Raw genomic sequence first — 25,077 nt, forward strand, 5'->3', positions numbered from 1 at the left:
TTTTTCTATTACTTGTGATTTCAGTGAGAAATTTATCTTGGTAACTAAAATATCTTTAATTAAAATTCCATTGAATATAAATAATGCCTTTCATCATATAATTACATGGTTTAGAGTTTAGAGAGACCTTAGAGATTATCTATTCCACCCTAAAAAGTAATGCAGAAATTAACTTCTACAGTATTTCATTACAGGTAGTTACTCAAATTTCTCAAAATATGTTTGGTAAGAGGGAGGTCACTGTCTTTCTAGATAAGTTACCTCATCAAATACATACTGAGTATTATTGATGTTAGATCTATGGAGTCCACAAAGATGAAAAGACATGAATCTTGCTTTCATGGTAACAGTAAGCCAGATATAATACATATAAATTAACTTCAAATTATCTTGTGATCAGAGAATTCTACAAAATATGCTGATTACTTAATGTGTTCAACATCTGAAAATAAAGCTATTTGATATTGTCAATTCTACCTCCTATTTCTAAGCTTCTAGAAACTACTCTGTATCTGTTTCCTTTTCTCCCTTTTCTCCTCTTCTTTTCTACTTCACAACCTACTGCAAATTGTCTTCTGCTCAACTCTTCCACCAAAAATTCCTCTCACAAGGTCATCAGTGACCATTTTAACTGGAGATTAAAAAAAAAGTTTAGAGGTTTTTACTAGATCTTTTTGCTAACTTAATAGAGTTGGTACATTTCCTTGAAACTTTTTATTCCCTTGAAATCCATGACATCCTAGTTTTCTGCTTCTTTTACTCTAGGTAACTAAAGTAAGTAAGTGACAGAAACCTAATGTGTTTAATCCCTTTTTATTTCATATTGCCCAAAGCTTGGAACTTCACAGATTTGGTGTCCTCCAGGAGAAGTTAGGCCAGTCAGCCATAAATCTTCAATAGCAGTGTATTATGGACGTTTTCTTTATGCAAGCATTCTTCAAAGGCACTGTGGGGGGAAAATGAGGAAGATGTATGTATATTCTGAAGGAATTTACAATCTACTGGGTACAATATAATCAAATTAATATACTATTAAGAAGGTTAAGGTACAAGCTATAAAAGAAGTAGTAAGTACTATTTGGAGAGTCTTTTCTGGAAATATGGCCAACAAGACATTTAAAATAATTATTTAGTGGGGCACCTGGGTAGCTCTGTTGGTTAAGCGTCTGACTCTTGATTTCAACCAGGTCATGATCTCACAGTTCTGTGAGTTTGAGCCCCACATTGGGCTCTGTGCTGACAGCATGGAGCCTGGTTGGGATTCTGTCTCCCTCTCTCTCTGCCTCTCCTCTGTTTGCTCGCTGTCTCTCAAAAATAAACAAACACTAAAAAAATAATAATTATTTAGGAGGATGGTAGAAACATTAACTTTAGAATTTATGGAATCATGTATGTTAGAAGTTTAAAGGTGACCACTAAAATCAGTGTTAACAATTTTTAGGAAGTAAAATGAAGGGGAAACATGAAGTTAACAGAAAATGAAGTTAAAATTCATTTTAAAAGCAGGACAATTAGAAAATTAAAATGTTAGGAATAAGTTCAAATATATCAGTAGCCATAATAAATGTAAATGGATTAAATTGCCAGTTAAAAGAAAAAGATGGTGAAACTTGATAAAATTTTTTTAATTCTTAGTACTACTAACGATCCATATGGAAACAAATCATCATTCTACCTCCTGCAGAAGTCACTTTAATATGGTTTAATATACAAAATGAGAAAAGCAAAATTTTCAGTCTCAGAAAAAAATAAAGGAGAACATGTGATGACTGAAAGATAAAGAAATATTTCTTAGACGAGGCATCATAGTACAAAATATGTGAGGAAGATGGTTAAGTCGACTTCATATGCATAAAATTATTTCATTTGTGTGAAACATTAATGGACACTCATTGTAAGCTATAGTAGCATTATTTTTAAAATTCTATTTATCTAATGAAAACGTAAAAAAAACTTGAAAGATAAGCCAAAATTGAGCAAAGATATTTGAAAATATGAGTGATACAATATAGCATACAGAATTTTTTAAAATATAATTTGTCAAATTGGCTAACATACAGTGTATAAAGTGTGCTCTTGGTTTATGAGGTAGAATCCTGTGGTTCATCGCTTACATACAACACCCAGTGCTCATCCCAACAAGTGCCTTCCTCAATGCCCATCACCCATTTTCCCCTCTCTCCCACACCCCCATCAACCCTCAGTTCTCTGTATTTAAGGGTCTCTTATGGTTTGCCTCACTCCCTCTCTGTAACTATTTTTTTCCCATTCTCTTCCCCCATCATCTTCTGTTAAGTTTCTCAAGATCCACATATGATTGAAAACATATATCTGTCCTTCTCTGACTGACTTATTTCACTCAGCCTAATACCTTCCAGTTCCATCCATGTTGCTGCAAATGGCATGATTTCATTCTTTCTCATTGCCAAGTAGTATTCCATTGTATATATAAACCACATCTTCTTTATCCATTCGTCAGTTGATGGACATTTAGGCTCTTTCCATAATTTGACTATTGTTGAAAGTGCTGCTATAAACATTGGGGTACATGTGCCCCTATGAATCAGCACTCCTGTATCCCTTGGATAAATTCCCAGTAGTGCTATTGCTGGGTCGTAGGGTAGTTCTATTTTTAATTTTTTGAGGAACTTCCACCCTGTTTTCCAGAGTGGCTATACCAGTTTACATTCCCACCAACAGTGCAAGAGGGTTCCTGTTTCTCCACATCCTCGCCAGCATCTGTAGTTTCCTGATATGTTCATTTTAGCCACTCTGACCAATGTGAGGTGGTATCTCAGTGTGGTTTTGATTTGTATTTCCCTGATGATGAGTGATGTTGAACATCTTTTCATGTGTCTGTTGCCCATCCGGATGTCTTCTTTTGAAAAGTAGCTATTCATGTCTTCTGCCCATTTCTTCACTGGATTATTTTTTTTTTCAGGTGTTGAGTTTGGTAAATTCTTTATAGATTTTGGATACTAACCCTTTATCTGATATGTCATTTGCAAATATCTTTTCCCTTCCGTCGGTTGCCTTTTAGTTTTGTTGATTGTTAGTTTTGTTGATTTCTTGTGTTGAGCAAGAAATTGCTGAGGCTGAGGTCAAAGAGGTTGTTGCCTGCTTTCTTTTCTAGGGTTTTGATGGTTTCATGTTTCACATTTAGGTCTTTCAGCCATTTTGAGTTTATTTTTGTGTATGGTGTAATAAAGTGGTCTAGTTTCATTCTTCTGCATGTTGCTGTCCAGTTCTCCTAGCACCATTTGCTAAAGAGACTGTCTTTTTTCCATTGGATGCTCTTTCCTGCTTTGTCAAAGATTAGTTGGACATACATTTGGGTTCTCTAGTCTATTCCATTGGTCTATGTGTCTGTTTTTGTGCCAATACCATACTGTCTTGATGATTACAGCTTTGTAGTAGAGACTAAAGTCTGGGATTGCGATGCCTCCCACTTTGGTTTTCTTCTTCAATATTACTTTGGCTAATCGGGGTCTTTTGTGGTTCCATACAAATTTTAGGATTGTTTGTTCTAGCTTTGAGAAGAATGCCAGTGCAATTTTGATTGGGATTGCATTGAATGTGTAGATTGCTTCAGGTAGTATTGACATTTTAACAATATTTATTCTTCCAATCCATGAGCACGGAATGTTTTTGGCATACAGAATTTTTAATGTTTATTTATTTTTGAGAGAGAGAGAGAAACAGAGAGACAGAGCATGAGTGGGGGAGGGGCAGAGAGAGAGGGAGACACAGAATGTGAAGCAGGTTCCAGGCTCTGAGCTGTCAGCATAGAGCCTGATGCAGGGCTCAAACTCATGAGCCACGAGATCATGACCTGAGACGAAGTCAGATGCTTAACTGATTGAGCCACCCAGGCGTCCCTAGCATATAGAATTTTTAAAAAGTACTAATATATATGTGAGGAAAAGACAACTTAATTGAAAAGTTGGTAAAATAGATGAATAGGCAATTTTTAGGAGAAGAAAGATAAGTGACTAATAAGCTTGTTTAAGTTCATATATAATCTGGAGAGTATAAATTAAAACTACAATGAGAAACAAGTCATATCTCTCACATTAACCAAAAATGAAAAAGCCCTGAAAATACCAAATTTCAGTGAGAATGTGGAGCAATGAGAACAGTGCTGAAAGTAAATATTGGAACAGATTCTACAACTTGGTAATTTAACTTCTAGATATATAAACTCAGAAAAAACTCTGGAATATATGGGTAAGGAAGTGGTTTTAGCAACATTATTTGTAATAGTATAAAGAAGGAGAAGCAATTTAAATGTCTGTCAACATAGAGATTAGATTAAAAATTGTATATTATAATGGAATATTCTAATGAGTAGACATAAATTTGGATTACGTGTATCAGCAAAGCTAAATATTGAGCACCCTCATCCAAATACTCTATTTTTTAAAAAAGTTTTTATTTTAATTCCAAGTGTTATACTAGTTTCAGGTGTCCATTATGGTGATTCATCAATTCCATACATCACTCTGTGCTTATACAAGTGTACTCTTTAATCCTCATCACCTATTTAACCCATATCTCATTCCCCTCCCCTCTGGTAACTATCAGTTCTCTATAATTAAGAGTCTGTTTCTTGATCTCTCTCTCTCTCTCTCTTTTTCCTTTTGCTTGTTTGTTTTGTTTCTTAAATTCCACATTTGAGTGAACTCCTATGGTATTTGTCTTTCTATGACTTATTTCACTTGGCATTATACTCTTTAGCTCCATCTACGTTGTTATAAATGCCCCATCCAAAATCTCCTAAGTCATAGGATAAGATATACAGCATGACATTATTTTAGTACATTTTGTAAAATGAAAACTATATATTATTTATAAATACATACTTACAGGGGTGCCTGGGTAGCTCAGTCGGTTAAGCGTCTGACTTCAGCTCAGGTCATGATCTCGTAGTTGGTGGGTTCAAGCCCCATGTTGGGCTCTGTGCTGACATCTCAGAGCCTGGAGCCTACTTTGGATCCTGTGTCTCCCTCTCTCTCTCTGCCCTTCCCCCACTTACATTCTGTCTCTGTCTCTCAAAAATGAATGTTAAAAAAAAGTTTTTTACATACACATATAGCAAAATTATAAAGATTGCGTGTGAGTGAAAAATACCAAAATTATGGTCATGATTACCTCTATGAAAGAGGGAAAACTCCTTTGGGGAAGGGTAAACCGAGATCTTCAACTATGTTTTTAATTTTTTATTTGTTACTTACATTCCTGCCTATACCTTCTTTTGTATTTGAAAATTTTAAAAATATGTGGTTTTTAAAGGACTGTAAGAATTGGGAGAAAGTAGAGAGATCAATTTCGGAAGCAATCAAGGGAAGTAACAAACTAGCCAAAGAAGCAAAGGGATGAAAGGTAGAGATGAAGTGAAGAGGGCACCACAAGGAGGGATAACACCAAGAGCTACTGCCCTGAAACTGGGAGCAAACTCAGAGAACTGAGGATGGCTTGGTTACAGTTGAACATGGAGATAGAGACCAGAAGGAAATATAATATAGAATGCTTCACGAAAAATCTTTGTTTATTAGGGTTTCTGTTTTTTCATATACAATGAGAAGATATTTAGGGATTTTTAACAAAGAATTATAAGATTTTGTGTGTGCTTTAGAAAGACTAAAATGGCACAGAATAAATCAAGACTGAGAATGTAAAAATGATGAATCTGATATGTGAAGCATACTTGAGAGACCACTGCAATATTCCAGGCAAGAGATGATGAAGTACCTGTAGCTATGACAGTGGCACTTGAAGTGGGAAAGAAAAGATGGGCAGGATAAAGAACACGGAGATGAGAATTAAAAGATTCAGAGTCTGATGGAGCATTGGGTGTGGGGATGACATGGATGATTCACAGATAACTGCAACCTTTTGAGACTAGGTGAAATTATTGTTATGCCATTAATAGAAATAGAAATATAGTAGAATGTACTGGTTTTGAAAATAAAGTTCAGTTTTAAATACATTGAATTTTACATATTCTTTATAGAGATACTGAGAAGGCAGCTAAGTACCTTGTATCTGTTCCATGGTGATATTAGAAGACAGGTAATTATGATTCCACCCAAAGACAACAAAGAAAATATTGGTAGAAACAATATTTCTGGAATGAGTTCTGGAATAACTATTTTTAGGATGCTAGAAGAGAACCAGAAAGAGTTGTGTAATCAGTAGCTAAAAAGGAACTAAGTCCATTGTCATAGCATCATGCTGAACTAAGGGGCGAGAACTAGAACTGAATTAGATGATTCATAGGTTGCCTGTGTCTATTGAGAAAATACCTTAAAAATAATGACTAAAAATGTTGTGTATTGTTTAAAAACAATTTGCTTAAACATTGCTTAGAAATAAATGGTGAAAACCTGAAAGTTTTTCCTCTAAGATCAGGAACAAGACAATGATGTCCACTCTCACCACCTTTATTCAGTATAGTACTGGCAGTCCTTGTCACAGCAGTCAGACAAGAAAAATAAAATAAAAAGCATCCAAATTGGTAAGGAAGAGGTAAAACTGTCACTATTTGCAGATGAAATGATAACTTATATAGAAAACCCTAAGGATTCCACCAAAAAAGAACTAACAAATGAACTCAGTGAGGTTACAGGATACAAAATTAATATATAGTAATCTGTCCTGTTTTTATACACTAATGACAAAGTAGCAGAAGGAGAAATTAAGAAAGCAATCCCATCTATAATTTCATTAAAAAGAGTAAAGTACCAAAAAGAAAAATAATAAAATACTCAAAAATAAGTTTAACCAAGGTGAAAGATATGTACTCTAAAACCTGTAAGACATTGAAGAAATTGAAAACAAAAAGAAATAGTAAGATATACCATGTTCATGGATAGGAAGAATTAATGTTGTTAAAGTGTTCATACCACCCAAAGAAATCTACATATTCAGTTCAAATTCTATCAAAATACCAATAGTATTTTTAACAGAACTAAAACAAATAGTCCTAAAATTTGTATAGAACCACAAAAGACACCAAATGGCTAAAGCAGTCTTGAGAAAAGAATAACAAAGCTGGAGGTCTCGCAATCCCAGATTTCAAGCTACGCTACAAAGCTATAATAATCAAAACAGTACAGTACTGGCACAAAAATAGACACATAGATCAATGAAACAGAATCGAGAGTCCAGATAAACCCATGCTTATATGACCAATTAATCTATGACAAAGGAGGTAAGAATATACAATGGAGGAAAGACGGTTTTCTTTCATAAATGATGTTGGGAATAATGGACAGCTATGTGCAAATGAAATTAAACTGGACTATTTTCTTAGAGCACATACAAAAATAAAATGGCTTAAAGATCTAAATATAAGATCTGAAACCATAAAGCTCCTAAAAGAAAATATAGGCAGTGATCTCTTGGAAATTGACCTTTTTTTCTACATATGTTTACTCAGACAAGGGAAACACAAAAGCAAAAATAAACTGTTAGGACCACATCAAACTATAAAGCTTTTGCACAGTGAAGGAAACCAGCAACAAAGTGAAAAGGCAACCTACTGAATGGGAGATGATATTGTGAATGATATATGTGATAAGCAGTTAACATCCAAAATATGTAAAGAAATCATGCAACTCCACATGATAAAATCCCCAAATAATCTGATTAAAAATAGGCAGAGGAACTGAATAGCCATTTGTCTGAAGAAGACATGAAGATGGCCGATAGACACATGAAAAGGTATTCAACATGACTAATCGTCAGTGCAAATCAAAACTGCAATGAGATATCACCTCACACCTGTCAGAATGGCTTGTTTCAAAAAGACAAGAAATAACAAGTATTGGTGAGGATGCAAAGAAAAGGGAAACCTCGTGAACTTTTGGTAGGAATGCAAATTGGTGTAGCCAAAGCAGTATGGAATTTCCTCAAAAAATTAAAAATAGAAATACTATATGATCCAGTAAATCCACTGCTGACTATTTACCCAAAGCAAATGAAAACATTAATTCAAAAAGATACAGGCACCCCTGTGTTTGTTGCAGCATTATTTGCAATAGCCAAGATATTGAGGCAACCTAAGTGTCCAATGATAAGTGAATGAATAAAGAAGATATATATGTATGGGGAAAAAAAATATATATATATACACACACACATACATATACATACATACATGCATATACCATATATATATAATGGAATATTACCCAGCCATTAAAAAGCAATGAAATCTTGCCATTAACAACACCATGGTTGGACATATAAGATATTATGCTAAGTGAAATAAGTCACAGATACACCATATGATTTCACTTACATGTGGAATCTAAAAGAAACCAAACAAAAACAGAAACATACTCATAAATATAGAGAACAAACCAGTAGTTGCCAGAGGGGAGGAGTGGTGGGGGATACCTAAAATAGGTGAAGAAGATTAAGAGGTACAAATTTCCAGTTATAAAATGAACAAGTCACAGGGATTACAAGCACAGCATAAGGAATGTAGTCAGTAATATTGTAATAACTTTGTATGGTGACAGATGGTAACTACACTTATCATGGTGAGCATTGTATAATGTCAAATGTCAAAATCACTATGTTGTACACTTGGAACTAATACAACCTGGTATGTCAACTGTACTTCAATACAAAAGGAAATTTATGTACTGAAGAAAACTTTAATAAAGTTCTCATTGTAACTCGGTTTTTAAGCACATAATATTTCTAATGCTATTTTAATTGATTTTGACATTTGGTTCCAATTATTTGACCGATGATTTCTTACTTCCCTTCCTATTTATCACTCTTACAGGGATTTTCTCATCTTCAGAGCATTTACCAAAACAATAGTTTCCAGAAATAGTTACAGGACAAATGAAGTGTAGTGAAACAGTCTCAGTTCATTTTTCCCATTGACGGAGGCACCTTCCAAAGCCCTGAAGTTTTAAAAATGACCTCCCTGTAGTGATTTTAACAATAATGCTCTTATGTTCACCTATTTTAGCTACATCCATTGAATCAATGGAATTAGTTTTTCTTTTTAACTGTGGTCATCAATCTGGCAGTACATGACATACCCCGTAACCTTAGATGTGACAGTGTAATTTTGACATTCCATGTACTTGTCTGTTATCTAGAATATTTGTATGATCTAATTCATATCTTTACAGATGCAACAATTGTTTTCTCCTTAAGGTATTTCTCTAAAAAAAGTCATTATAAATCCTAAGTATTTGGCATGTGGTTTAAAAAATTTGTATTTGTTCAACTATTATTTCCAAATGCAAAATGACCATAGATTCTTAAATCTGGAAGAGGCCTTATAGAAAATTAACCTGCATCATTTGACACTTGAGGAATGAAGAGCCCAGAAAGATTAGAGGACAACATAAAAGTCACATGGTGTGTTAACACATCATATGCGATTCAGAATTACATAGTTACAAGGACCAGCATATAATAAAATGATTAAAAAATGACTTGCATATGTTGGACATTCTAAATATTACTAGCCATCCCCCATGGACGTCAAACTGTATTAAGAGCTGATGAGAAAACAAAAGGAGGTGGTAACATTGTTCCTTTCTTCTAGGAGGTACATACTTGGTAAAAATCTTTGCTGTGTGATCTGCAGATTTAATACAGAAAGTTGTCAGTGTTGGATGAAGGAAAAACAAATGAATGATTTTAGTTAACAAAATGCCTTTTCTCCATTCCATGGTAAAATTACTGTCAAGCCAATCAAGGCATTTTATAGATTAATATTTTTTACTATATTAAAAAAAATTTTTAATGTTTATTTTTGAGAGAGAGAGTGAAAGCGAGTGGGGGAGGGGCAGAGAGAGAGGGAGACGCAGAATCCGAAACAGGCTCTAGGCTCTGAGCTGTCAGCACAGAGACGGACACGGGGCTTGAACCCACAAACCGTGAGATCATGACCTGAGCCAAAGTCGAACACTTAACCGACTGAGCTACCCAGGTGGCCCTAGATTAATATTTTTTTAACAAAGCTGTCAGACCCATTATCATGGGCCAGATGCTTTGAGGGTTCACTCAACCAAAAAAAAAAAAAAAAAATTTTTGTCAAAAAGGCTTGACCAAGGAGGATTGGGAAATTTAGCTAGATTTTTCTCCCTTTTTCCTTCATTTAGGAAGTATTTGTACTCCTCATTCAATACTAGAAAGGGGGTGGTGCACCAAGGCCCTTTGAAGAGTAGATATGAAAACAGTAGATCTTAAATAATCCAGTGGTACAAACTTTTGAAAAAATTATAAAATTTAAGCTTAACTCAGGTTAGCACTTCAGGTTGTCATAGATTAGATACATTTTGGGGAAGGAGGTAATGGTTAATAAAAGAATTTACTGCTAAAATAGAGAAATTTATAGTGTAGTTCTCTCTAGTTTTTCCTTCTAAATCATATATTTGAGTTTGTTTTTTTTTAATTGATTTGAGACATGTGTAGCAGGAAAGGGAAGAGTGAACCATTAGAAAAGTAACCACAGTAAACTGTGCCAACGTGACATTAAGCCATAATGACTAAGGGATACTAATAAAATTTTGGACTAAGATTTTCAGGAAACTATTCAAATTAGTTCCATTTAGCGTTGAATACATGCTTGGGTACATTACCCTTACTTAAGACCTGAAAAGTATGCATTCCCACAGAGTAGTAAGCTATTCTAGATCTGGCCACGGTGTGGAGATGTTGCAACACAGAATCACCTTGCCATTACAGAGAAATGCTGAGTTCTCGTATTGGAACTTGGATTTCCACTGCCTGAATGAATTTTCCTTTTCATTTTATAACATCTTATACAAGTGCTTCCATTTTCCAGTATAAGTTCGTAAGTATGTGTGGCACACTTTTTTGGAGGGAACATTAGAATTTCTGAGCATCTGGTACCCTTAAGTGTTCACATGCAATAAGATGCTTTTAACTGGTCCCCCATACTACCACTTAGGAATCCACATAATGCTAAGCGAACCAATTTCAATGTATGTAGTGCTCTTGAAAAACCCACTAGCGCATGTGAAATAATAGCAAATACCACCACAGTTTGTAGGTTTCATCTAAGAATGGAATTTGTTGTAAAAAGCATTCATGGATTCATGTGCGAATCTAGCTATTCCTTCATTCCATAAACACGGAGTGCCCACTCTGTACCAGGCACCTTTCCTGGATAAGGAGAGAGACAAAATGACTTGATACCCACTTACTGGAATAGAGTGACATTAAAAGGATATGCAAGTACATATTATCGTGCAAGATAAATGTACTGAAGGGAAAATAATATAATGAAGTATTATAAGCTAATTCAGATGGAAGAAAGGAAGGAGGGAGGTGATGGGTAGGCAGGTGAAAGTGTTCCCAGGAAGAGGGAACAGCTTTTGGTGAGGTCATGGTTGGGGGGGGGGGGGCTGTAGTTTGGCAAGGTTAACAAACTAGAAGAATGTTACCAGGTTACTAGGGCTTGAGCTTGTTGAGGACGGTGGGACTAGAATGGCAGGAGGTGACCTGCCAAGTCAGGGGCCAGAACATTAAGGTGAGTGAAATGACAAGGACTGTTACATTTTATTTCAAGCTCTGTGGGAAGTCTTTGGAGGAATTGTAAGAGAGTAATAAAATTTTGCTTTTTGCTTCCTGCCATGCAATGTAAATTCCAACACTAAATATTAAGAATTTTAAGGATATTTTACTAGCTTTCTTTTTTCTTCAATTTTATATTTCTTTTTCCAGAAAATACTTTAGACAGGAGATGCTTGAAGTTTAAAATCTAAGTTTTTTGCGTAAAAAAAATATATATTCCTTTGAAAATATCTTTTGATTTTGCTGACAATATCCTACTTTTCCATTGCAACATAATTCTCCAGGCTGCAATGGGTTTGGGTAATTTGATAGCTGAAAGGAGTAAAGGAGTTTACCTTGAAAAGAAACTGGATCATTAAATTACTAAACTATATTTTAGCAATGTATTTATTATTCACGGGAAAAAAGAGCCAAAGGAAAAAAAAAGGAAGAAGTAGAAGAATAATTCCAAAGATTGAGTACAATACATAATTTGAAGGAATGTAGATCCTTTAAGTTGAGCTGAGTATCTTTCGGCAGGCAGTAACGAAGCCATGTTCGTCTCTATTAAATGAATTTGCTTTGTCACTCTGTGCAAACTATTAAGCATTCTTTTGCACTCTCTGAGAATTTCCATAAAATGTGTCTCGGAGAGTGATTTTTTTTTTTTTTTAATTTTTTTTCAACGTTTTTTATTTATTTTTGGGACAGAGAGAGACAGAGCATGAACGGGGGAGGGGCAGAGAGAGAGGGAGACACAGAATCGGAAACAGGCTCCAGGCTCCGAGCCATCAGCCCAGAGCCCGACGCGGGGCTCGAACTCACGGACCGCGAGATCGTGACCTGGCTGAAGTCGGACGCTTAACCGACTGCGCCACCCAGGCGCCCCTCGGAGAGTGATTGTTACATGCTGAAGTGACTGAAGGTGTATCAGAATTGGCTACGAGTTTTTTTTTTTTTTTTTTTTAAGTTTATTTATTTATTTTGAGAAAGCCTGAGCAAGGGAGAGGCAGAGAAAGAGGGAGAGAGATTCACAAGCAGGCTCTGCGCTGTCTGCACAGAGCACAACTTGGGGCTCCATCTCATGAACTGTGACATCATGACCCGAACAGAAACCAAGAGTCAGACATTTAATTGGCTGAGCTACCCAGGCACCCCAAAAAGTTCTTTAATAAGTTAAATATTGTCCACACCCACCAGCTGCAAAGCTGCAACATAATGGAAAAAGCAATAGAATGATAAGGAGTGAATATTAATTATAAGGATGAAATTAAGATACGGTGTTTGCTCAAGTTGAAATCCACTTGTAATCCACACTCAGGATAGAAGGAATATTTACAGAAATAGATACATGTGTGAAGAATACACAGGTTCGGTGGAATTCATCTGCTTAATGCTTTTTAAAGTGACATTTCAAAGAACTTAAACTGGAAATGAAGTTCTTTTATATTTGCCCACATACCATTGTTGATGTTCTTTCTCTTGTGTAGATTCAAGGTTTCATCTGGTGTCATTTTTCTTTGGCCCGTAGAACTTCCTTTATCTTTTTTTTTTTTTTTTTCTTTTTTTCTTTCCTAGTCCAGGTCTGCTATGAATTTTCTCAGCTTTTTTTGAGAATTTCTTCAACCTAGAATTCTTCTGGGTACAGAATTCTAGGCTGACCTTTTGTTTTCTGTCTGCATTTTAAAGATATGGTCCTGTTCCCTTATTTCTGACAATGAGAAGCCTGAAGTCATTCTTATCTTTGCCCTCCATACAGAATGTATCTTTACCCCTTCTCCCCTCTCTGGCCGTTTTTAAAACTTTCTCTTTATCACTTGTTTGCAGCAATTTAATTATGACATTCTCAGGGTAGCTTTTTAAAAATTTTCTTTTTATCTTGCTTAGGATTCGTTAAGGTTTTGGAGTCTGTGAGTTTATATTTTTTATCAAATCTGAAAAATTTCTCTTGTCATTTCTTCAAAGATTTTTTTTCTATTCTACCTTTCCCTCCCACCTTTTTTTTCCTACTCAAGACTCCACAAGACATATATGTTAGGCTGCTTGATATTGTCCTACAGGACAATGAGGCTCTGTTAATTTAGTTTAATTTAATTTTTCTATGATATTGGACAGTTTACAGTTTCTATTTTTGTGTCTTCCAGTTTATATCTTTTCTCACTTCTCAAGTGTTTAATTTGCTACCAACCGCACCCAGTGAAATTTTCACGACAGGTAATGATTTTTTTCATTTGTGGAACTTTCATTGGATTATTATTTATTTATTTAAATGTTCATTTATTTTTGAGAGAGTGAGAGCAAGCGGTGGAGGGACAGAGAAGGGGGACAGAGGACCTGAAACAGGCTCTGTGCTGACAGCAGAGAGCCCGATGCAGGGTTTGAACTCATGAACCTTGAGATCATGACCTGAGTTGAAGCAGGACGCTTAACTGATTGAGCCACCCAGGCACCCTGTTTTATATCTTCATTATAGTTATCATTTCCTTTAAAATCTGAGCATATTTTCAATATTTATTGTAGCTATTTTATAGTCTTTGTTCACTAATTCCATTATCTCTGTCATTCCTTGGTCCGTTTATATTAATTGATATTTTTCCATGTTAAGGTTTATATTTTCCTGCTTCTTGGCACATCTGGTAAGTTTGGATTGGGTGCCAGACATTGTAAATTTCTCATTGTTGGGTCTGGATTTTGTTGCATTCCTTTAATACGTTCTACAGTTTGTCTAGAAGGCATTTACGTTACTTGCAAATAAGGGTGGTCCATTCAAGGCTTGCTTTTAAGCCATTTTTGGGTGGGTAAGTGTACCCATTCTCTAAGACTAGTTCATCCTGTATAGGGTAGTCTTTTCTGGGGACTCTGCAGACACCAAGTATATTAACCTGCTGGGCTGTCATAACAGAATACCACAAACTAGGTGGCTTAAATACCAGAGATTTATTTTCTCACAGTTCTAGAGCTTAGAAGTTTAAGATCAAGGTGCTGGCAGAGTTGGTTTCTGGAGAGACCTCTCTTCTTGGTTTACAGATGAACACTCTTCACTGTGTCCTCATGTGGCCTTTTCTCTATAGTTGAGCTGAGAGACATTAAGTCGTTGGTCTCTCTTCCTCTTCTTATATGGAAGGACACCAGGCCTATTGGATTAGAGCCCCACCATTATGGTCTTATTTAATCTTAATTACCTCCTTAAATGTCATATCTCCACATGCAGTCACACTGTGGTTTAGGGCTTGAACATATTAATGTTAGGGGGAAACAATCCAGTCCATAATGCCCAGCCTCTTCAATAAGGTTTCTCTACTCTGTCTGGTGGGAACTTGAATGAATAATACTTAGCCTTGTATGAGTTGTCAAAACTTCTTTGTCTTATGGATACCCAGTAATTATTTTTTTCCTTCAGTTTTTTTTTTTTTCCAGGGGGGTAGCTTTGTGGGGTTTCACCTTGCAATGGTCGTATTGCTCTTTATTCAAAGACCTTAGGAAACCCCTATGCAGATTTCTGGAGCTCCTTCTTCTGTTTCATCCTCTTCCCTATAAATTCTAGCTTTCTTATTTTATTTGAACGCTAGTCTGTATTTTCTCACCTCAGTGAGACTAACACCTTACATGCTTCCCCTCCCTGTGCTGCACCTGGAGATTGCCTGAAGGCAGAAAGCTTATATAGATCTAGGACTCACATTGGCTCCCCTTCTCTCAGGATTTACAATTCTCTTCTGCCGATTGTTCAATGTCTGGAAAGAGTTATATATTTTTACAATTTTCTCCCTGTTTCTGGCAGGAGGTCACATCTCACAGAAGCTGTTCCTTCGTGAGCTGAAGCAGAAAGTCCTTCTAATTGACATTTATAAAATTAAAGACTTTTGAGTAAGTTTTTTCACAAATTATTTATAATATTAACAGACTTACTTTCTAGATCTATCTAGAAGATAGATAGAAGGATGATGATGGATAGATAGATGATAGAAAGGAAGAAAGATAGAAAGAGGAAGGAAGGAAGGAAGGAAGGAAGGAAGGAAGGAAGGAAGGAAGGAAGTCTAGATATATCTGGAAGGTAGAATATTACCTACCTTGTCAATCTAGATATATTAGGTCATACTGTGATTCCAATCACAGCCTCCCAAAACCTGCAAATTATATTCAGTTAGAATCCTACATGAAATCCTTATCAAATAAAATTCAATCTCACACACTGAAAATATTGTGACATATATTGTGGACAGTTTGCCCCCAGTTGAGAACCACTGCTATAATACACCCTTAGACTGACCAAATATGTAAAAATAATGAAGTTCTTCAGCAGTTGAAATGTCAGTGATCTTGTGAACATTTTTTTAGCAGTTGTCATTCAACTTTTTGGCCAAGTGCAAGTCACACAGATGTAAGTGTAGGGAGTACCCCTGAGTTCACAAAGTTGTGCAGGTGACGATGATACACACAACATATCGGGAACGGCTATTCTAGAGCTCAAACGTGAGCGTGCGGCAGAATTGACTGGTGGCCCTGCTGAAACAGATGGCCAAAGCTCCCTCCCTGGGACTTTGATTCGGTAGGCCTGCCAAGGACCTAAGAATGTGCATTTCCTACACTTTCCCAGCTGACACAGTTGCTGTTAGTCCCTGAACCATGCCTTGAGAATCACTGTCTATGACATAGTTGCATCATTTAACTATGGCAGTAGTAATTTTTAAAGCAACTACTTTCATTTATATATAACATGATAAATATATATCTCAAATACAATTGAGATGACCATGTGGTGTAGTGAAGGAAGTGTGGGAACTGGAATTAACATGAAAACAAAACAGAGGCACCTGGTTGGCTCAGTCGGTTAAGCGTCCAACTTCGGTTCAGGTCATGATCTCACGGTTTGTGGGTTCTAGCCTCACGTCGGGCTCTGTGCTGACAGCTCAGAGCCTGACACCTGCTCCACATTCTGTGTCTCCCTCTCTCTCTGCCCCTCCCCTGCTCGCTCTCTGTCTCTGTTTCTCTGTGTCTCAAAAATAAACATTAAAAAAATGAAACAAAACAAACAAACAAAAAAAAACAAAAACATTGGTTCAGCTCTTGCCTGACCCTTACTACAAAGCCATTTTGTATCTCTGAATCTCTGATTCATCATCTGTAGAAAGGGAATTATAATATATGATTAGCTGCTTTACATAAGTAACACACTGCAGTTAATTAATTTTCTATAATAAACACCACTTTTACTCCACTTCTTTCCCCATGCACACTTCACGGGAAACAAGACAATAGCGTATGGACTCTAAAATGACTCTCAACAATTAAGGCAATAGTCCATGGAGGACTCTTTATCAGGAAAACTGAAGCATAATAATCTTTTTAATCTTCTTGGTCAATTTTGGAATAGTCCCTAAAAAGTACAGTAGGCCCTGAGTTCTGGCCATATAGATTACATCTTGTACCTCTTTAACCCCTTCTTAGAAGACATGAAATCTGGATTTACTTTAGAATTAACCAGCATTTTGAGATTTTAATACTCTGATGCAGAATTATGAATATATCCATCATGATTATTTCAGACTAAACTGAAAACATTTAGATCTACCTTATTGGACTATCTGGTTTTCTTCTGATCATTTATGAGAAATGAACATGACTTCACTTAGGAGTTTGCTTGAAAGCTTTTGCCAGTAAGATGCATCAGTCATTAGGAGGTTGTTTCTCAAGATAGACGTGTTACACAACGTTCTTTACTGCATTTTCCTGCTGGAAGGATGTGTAATGTATGTTACCACTTCTGTCATTAAGGGTATGGATCTTGCTTAGCATGACATCTTGTGGGATCCTAGTTGTGTGGTATATTTATAGGCATCTAACTGGATGAATAACATCTGATGAGTTCAAAGCACACACATTAATGGTAGTATGGACATCTTTCTGAATAAACTACAAAAACAAATCCAAATTCTGTGGTAATGCTTCCATCTGTCCTATGATATTCATTATTGTAGGATATCATACAGTGGTGGTGTCACAAATGTTATGTCTCTGGAGCATCATGTAACCTTGGGAGCAGAAATATCTGAAGAACCAAAGGAGAGTAAAGGCTATAATTAAAAATAAGCCCCAAGAAATAGTTTCCATGTGGTTGCAAGAAGCCCTTGGGCACAGCTGGAAAATTTCAGGCTGAAGTATGTTGGAACAATAGTTTACAGAGGAAAGTAGCTGGGTTTGTGGTTACCTTTGGAAGTGAAATTTCCTTGCTTGGTTATAATAGCAAACTAGCTATAAAGTTTGGAAGAATATCTTCTGAAGAAGATTGTTACTCCCGGAATTACAAAGAGAAAAATAATAGAAGATTTTTAGAAATGAGAGTAGGGACTTACACTCACATTAAAAATAATTTAAGAATGGTTTATTATGTACAAATGAAAATAAGTTCCAAGGTGTAAAGAAAAAATGCAGATTTATTTAACAATGAAGGGTTGAAGAGTCCAAAATTCAGGAGAGGAGATTAGGATTTCCTATAAAGCTGTAAAATAAGATTATATTTTGAATGTTGTGGTAAAAATCTCTCTTTTTAGTATTTGAATATCCCAATATGTCTAAAATCAGCTCATCGTTTCTATCCTGATTTCCTTCTCCTTATTTCTCTTTTTGTTATTGTTACTGGCTTGATATTCCTCAAGTCATCTAATCTTGACATTTTGGTGTTTTTTAAAAAATTTCCCTGCTATTCATCTTCTTTATTAAATCAACTGTTAATTTCTTTCAACTCTCCTGCTAATAGGTCATTCACATTCATATCCATTTTAAAAATTGTTTTAAGATGTTGGGATTATTGAACATAGTCTTTAAAAAATGCCAGGCAAGCGGAGGAATATTGTGAAGTTGTAACGTCTTCAGGTGTGGATAATCATTTGGAAACGGGAGGTGGGGGTGACAGAGAAGTTAATTTGTGGTTGATGAAATTTTAAGAAATCAATGCATTGGAAAACTAGAGTGAGATCCAGGAGTAGGGATAGAAAAGCTAAAAACAGATGTGTTGCAGGCATATGTGGGTGATCATGAATAATATTTTGGATGATAGGGGTGCATTTTAGAACAAGAATGTATACTGCTGCTGACAAGCAGAATTATCAAGCTGTAAAAAATGATGCCAAAGATGTATCTATCTGGGGTGGAAATGAATTGAGAAAGTAGCTTCAGTCAATGTTTTGGTAACCTTTAGACGTATTGTTAGTAAGTTGTTTAGTTTGGGGATATAATGTTGGGGATTTGTTCAATTTTTTTTCAAATAATGGTAAAGTTTTTATTGTTACTGAAAAGGAAGCTTAAGAGACTATTGCAATCTATAGTTGTATTAATACGCATGGTGGCTCAGTGGCTTGGTTATCAACTTAGGACAAATTTAAGTACTTTGTGTGAAATCTACACCATAATGTAAGTTCAGCGAGTCGCTCAGAGGATACTAGGATCATCCCATTGTGTTTGTTTTTATTGCTGTATAACAAACTGTCACAAACTTAGCAGCTTTAAAAATCCCACTTATTACTCATTAATTCCATAAATTAGAAGTCTGGGATGACATGGCTGGGTTCTCTGCTCAGGGTCTCACAAGGCTGCATGCAGGGTATTGGCTGGCTTTGTTACCTGGATGCCAAGATGAGAACAGGAATCCTCATCATTCCTGTTATTGGCAAAATTCAGTTCTTTGCAGTTGTAGTAGAGAGGTCCCCATTTCCTTACTGGCATCAGTAGGTGGCTGGTCTTCCCATCTGCGTTCCACCCTAAGTGGCTCCTTCCATGCTCCTAGCAGTGAGTCCTTCTCATGCTTCAGGTTGCTCTGACTCCCTCTTCTGTCATCAACTGGAGAAAGGTCTCTGCTTTTAAAGGCTCACGTGATCAGAACCAAGCCCACCTGGAAAATCTCCCCCATCTTGAAGTCCACCATGCCACAGAGCATAACATAATCACAGAGATGATACTCACAGACTCTGGTGGTTGAGGGAGACTTCTTTATGCAGGGGGGTGGATTTTAGAAATTGCCTTTCATACCTGAGTGATGTCAGCAATGGAATAGTGAGGGTGTGGGTCACAATGCTGTCCAGTACGAGCAGCAGACAGAATGATGGAATTGTTCTTCCTATTGGGTCTGTATATTCTCTCTTGTCTCATTTTGTTTTATTTTTTTATTTAAGTAATCTCTACACCCAATGTGGGGCTTGAACTCATGACCCCAAGATCAAGTGTTGCATGTTCTTCCAACTGAGCAAGCCAGGCACCCTTGTTTTGTTTTAAATTGATTTAAACCTGGGTGGCTCAGTTGGCTCAGCATCTAACTTTGGCTGAGGTCATGATCTCATAGTTTGTGAATTTGAGCCCCACATCAGTATCTGGGCTGACAGCTCAGAGCCTGGAGCCTGCTTCAGATTCTGTGTCTCCCTCTCTCTCTGTGCCTCGCCCACACGCGCTCTGTCTCTCTCAAATAAACATTAAAAAAAATTTTTTTTAATTTTACATTGATTTAAGTAAAAAACAAATTGCGGCAGAAAAGCAAAATAAACTCTAAGACCAGAATGCCCTGATTAAATGAGAGTTGTTAATATAGGAATTAATAATTTTCAAAGAACTAATGTAAAATTCATATAGGATGACATTTAACAAAGTGAATATGGACACATTTTTGGCAAATTTGAAGACAGTGAAGTCACCAACATTTTATGCAACTATTCTCATGGATGCTAATAAATTGTATACATAATGGCCAAAGAACTATAGTGAGATAAAATAATTTACTGTTCTTAGCTACTTTCAAGGAGAAGCATAAGAATGAAATCCTGGATTGCCGTAAAATTTTGTGGGTTAAAAGAAATTGTGAGCTAGAAAATATTGCTTTGTTAAGAAAACACTTCTTTATGATTTATTGTCAAAGTGGTTTCCATACAACACTCAGTGCTCATCCCAACAGGGGCCCTCCTCAATGCCCATCACCCACTTTCCCCTCTCACCCTCCCCCCCCCCAATCAACCCTCAGTTTGTTCTCAGTATTTAAGAGTCTCTTATGGTTTGCCTCCCTCCATCTCTGTAACTTTTCTTTTCCCCCCTTCCACTCTCCCCTGGTCTTCTGTTAAGTTTCTCAGGATCCACATATGAGTGAAAACATATGGTATCTGTCTTTCTCGTAATAAAATTAGTGGGGTTTTTTCTAAGATTTTCTTAGCAACATATACACACATTACTGCCTCCTCATCACCATACTTTGTGTTCTCATGAGTGCTATTAAAACTCATAGTTGCGGGGCGGGGGGCACCTGAGTGATTTGGTTAAGTGACCAACTCTTGATTTCGGCTCAGATCATAATCTGAATGATATTACATGTGACCGTAATATAAAATAAGTTAAGTTTAATGAGATTCAATTTGTTAATTTTAAGGAGTATTATAAAAGGATTAGTGCTTTCTATTTTTGAAATTTAATATTGTTATTATATTGGTCCGAACAATTCTAGTTTACTATCTATTAATCTTTTCCTAGAATAGTAAAGCCAGAGCCAGATTATGTTATAAATTGGTAACATTAATGAGGCCAAGGAGAAATAGAATCCTTTTCCTTCTTTCTCCTTTTCATTCTTAGATAACTTTTTTCTTTTAATTTCACATTTTTTTTCTTATCATAGTATATAATACCATGAATACGTTCTTATTCATGAGAAATTTTATTCAATTACCTCATTTAAGAAATGCTTCTATGAATCAAATTTAATGATTTATCAGCATGTAGAATTTACTTCTAGTTTAGAAAAAATCTTAAGTACAGAAAAACTCATTAGTCAGAATGTCATTAACTCAAAATGTGTAAATATTCAACTTGGACTAATTGGAATTAACCTTTGTATGATCTGTAAAGAGGTAATTAAGACATATTTTATTTTTATATGGAACAAGCATTGAAGCAAGGGAAATGTTTAGCCTGATACAAAAAGAAGAATTTTTCCTTAGTTTTTTTCATATACTGTATCTTATCTTTCAAAATATATCTTTTAAAATATACAAAATGTAGGGGCGCCTGGGTGGCTCAGTCAGTTAAGCGTCCGACTCTTGATTTCGACTTAGGTCATGATATCATGGTTCATAGGATTGAGCCCCACATTGGGCTCTGCGCTGACATCATGGAGCCTGCTTGGGATTCTTCCTCTCTCTCTCTCTCTCTCTCTCTCTCTGCCCCTCCCCTGCTTGTGCTCTCTCTCTCTCTCTCAAAATAAATAAATAAACATTAAAAAAATTAAATGTATAAAATGTATTAAAAAAACAGCACATAAGTATACAGAACCTTTTGCTAAAGCAGTGTTTAACTTTCATCATTCATTCATCCTATATGAAATATTTATTGAGCACCAACTATATTCCAGGCACTGTGTAGGAGGTAATAATAATAGAAATACCAATAGAATATACTTATTGAAGGGTGCCTGGGTGGCTCAGTCGGTTGTGTGTCTAACTTTTGATTTCTGCTCAGGTCATGATCTTGTGTTTGTGAGATGGAGCCCTTTGTCAGGCTCTGTGCTGACATTGCAGAAACTGCTTGGGATTCTCTTTCTCCCTCTCTCTCTTTGCCCCTCCCCTACTTGTGTTGTTTCTCTCTCTCAAAATAAGTAAACATTAAAAAAAAAAAAGAAAAGAAAAGAAAATTCTTATTGAGTAGCTGCTGTTTGCCGGGCCATTTGCTGAGTTCTTAATATGCATTATTACATGAAGTCCTTCCCACAACCCTATTAGATAGGTACTATTATTACCTACATATTTGTGATAAGAGGACTAAAGCATATGTGGTTAAATAACTTGTTCAAATTCACAGCTAGTTCTAGATCTAAAATATGCATCAGATAGTTTGACCCCAGAGGGAAAAATTATCACCCATATACTAACAACAGTGAAACAAAAAATTATATCCCTACCCTCAATACATGTACATCTTACTTACTAGAGATGACATTAAATAAATAACAAGGAAACATACAATTAAAATTAGTAATATATTTTTATGAAGAAAAATGATATAAAGAATTATGGGAGTGGGGCACCTGTGTGGCTCAGTTGGTTAAGTGTCTGACTTCCACTTGGGTCAGGGTCTCATGATTGGTGAGTTCAAGCCCCACATAGGGCTCTATGCTGACAGCGTGAAGTCTGCTTGGCATTTTCTCTCTCTTCTTCTTCTCTCTCTGCCCCTACCCCACTCATATGCTGTTTCTCTCTCTCAAAATAAATAGATTAAAAAAAAATTATGGGAAGGCCTAATTTAGGTAGAGAGGTGAGAGAGGTTGTCTCTGAGACAATGGCATTTGAGCTGAGACTTTGACTTGGGTGAGTGGGAGTTAAGTAGGACACAAATGGAAAGAAAGGAGGGATGGCACTTTCCATCTGGAGAGATGACTATGGAGAAAGGTCTTCAGGTGGAAGGAACATGGTACATTGAGGAACTGAAAGAAAGTCTGGCATGAAATAGGGTAAGGCAGGACTTTGTAAGATTTTAAGTTTTATTTGATATTCATTGGAAGAGAATTCAAGGATTTTCAATCTTTAAATCATTTTCAGGGCATAATTTGAAAAACAGATTAGAAGGGGAAAGAGGGCTTTGCAGGGAGACCAATCAGGATGCTACTGAGGGAAATCTGGTACAAGAGAGTTTTGACTTTGACTAGGTTAGTAGTAGTAGAAATAAAGATAAGGGAATGAAACCGAGTACTAGTTCAAACAGAGGTGGCAACTGATACGGGTGTGTGAGGATGGTGGTGGCGATGAGGAAGAGGAACATGGGTGGGAAAATGGGAGGAAGTAAAGAAGACCAAGAAGAAAAAAGCAGAGAGAAGAAAAAACTAGAGTGCGGTGTAAAAAAGCCTGGGAGAGAGAGTGTTTAAGGACAATTTTCAATGGTGTCAAAAATCACTTAGAAATAAATAATTGTCCATTATATTTGCCAAGGTGGAAGTCATTAATGGCTTTTGCAAGAGGAGTTTAGTGGAGTAAGGAGAGCTAATGCCAGATTAGAGAGACAGTTAGGCAGTCAGTGAACACAGCCTGAGTGGGCCATTGTTTTGAGAAGGTTGACTGTCCGGGCAGTAGCTAGAAAGGGATATAAAGCCAATGACTTAACGGACTTAAAAAGTAGATGGAAGGACACAAATTATTTGCTACTTCTCCAGTTGAGAATTGGTTTCTAATTTTCCTTCCCTTGATTTTGGGCTGACGTTAATGATCCTCTGACCAATGGAACATGGCAAAAGTGATGTTCTGGGGCTTCTGAGGATAAGTTACTAAAGACTTTGCACCTTCTAGTGGGTTTCTTGGGATACTTGCTCTTGGAGTCATGCACCATCATATGAAAAGTCTGAGAACTGGGAAGGCCATGCTTTAAAGAAGCCTAAGCTAGTCACACGGAGAGAGTACATGAAGAGAGAGTTACTTGGATGGCCCCATCTGTTCCAGCCACGCATTGCAGGCGACAGGCCATGAGTGAAGAAGCCATCTTGAACATTGCCGCCCCAGAAGATGGAATGGAGAGAAGAATCAAGAAGCCCCTCCAACATCCTTAAATGGGGCTCCAGGCAGATGGCCTCAGTTAAGCTGTCTCAAACCATTTCAACCCAGCTGAGACCTCAGTTACTATGGAGCAGAGGCAGCCATTACCACTGTGCTCTGTCCAAATTCCTGATCCACAATATAATGAGCATAATAAAATATCTACTGTTTTATGTCACTAAGTGTTGGGGAGGCTTTTTTTCCCCTTTTTCTACCATAATAGATAACTGGAATAACCTAACACATAGTCATTTCTTCAGTAAATATTCATTTAATTTAATAGTACAATTCACAGAAATTCAATGTATTAAAAAGGTTACAGAAGGACATGTTTAATTAAAATTGTGTGCAAATTAAAAATTTCTTAATACAATATACAATTTGGCATTTCAGTCATTTAATTGAGCATTCACCCTACTAGTCAACACTCGGGAAAACTTTTATATTCATAAATGATTTATACTCAAATTATCTAAACTTCATGCATATTTCAAGGAGTTTTTTTTATTCCCAAATTTTGAGAAAGGTTCTGCATTGACTTGATACACACTTACTCCCAGGCATTATTCTAAGTGCTTTCTGTGTATCCAACCACTTAGCCTAAGAACCATGATTTTTTATGATGTTTATCTGTATTTTACAGAAGAGTGATCTGAAGCACAAAGAAGTTCAGTAATATTGTCAAGGTTGTACAGCTAATTCCTGACCAAACACAGATTGGGGTCCAGGCAGTCACAGGTTCCAGAGCTTGTATTTTAAACTACTTAGCTATATGACAAAGGCTGTCTGATGACCTTAAGGTGGTTATAGTCCTGCTCTCTTCCCCTTCCTCCACCCAACACATTTTGTTTGGGTCCTTTCCTCTGGACATCTGGTTGAGAAAGAATACCTTGAATGGAATGCATGACTGTCAAGATGGGAGAAAGTGAAGGAAAATTCTAGAATTAGGAGCCCTTCCCAGACCTGTTATGATAATGAG

At 36.4% G+C, this 25,077-nt stretch overlaps 1 long non-coding RNA gene across 3 annotated transcripts; it reads right to left on the reverse strand.

The window, feature by feature from the left end:
- Positions 1-797: 797 nt before the first annotated feature.
- On the reverse strand, positions 798-19,862 carry LOC125920843 (uncharacterized). 3 transcript variants are annotated; one of them, XR_007457225.1, is made up of 5 exons: positions 19,513-19,862; positions 19,174-19,389; positions 15,624-15,680; positions 15,234-15,369; positions 798-946 (listed from the first exon to the last, which is right to left on the reverse strand). It is a non-coding gene; the product is annotated as an uncharacterized LOC125920843 (long non-coding RNA). The 3 variants fall into 3 exon arrangements; XR_007457223.1 differs by having other exon boundaries at positions 15,234-15,387; XR_007457224.1 differs by having other exon boundaries at positions 15,234-15,387; positions 19,174-19,406.
- Positions 19,863-25,077: the final 5,215 nt, after the last annotated feature.

Source organism: Panthera uncia, chromosome C2 (genome assembly GCF_023721935.1).
Source record: "Panthera uncia isolate 11264 chromosome C2, Puncia_PCG_1.0, whole genome shotgun sequence".
Classification (NCBI taxonomy): Eukaryota; Metazoa; Chordata; class Mammalia; order Carnivora; family Felidae; genus Panthera; species Panthera uncia.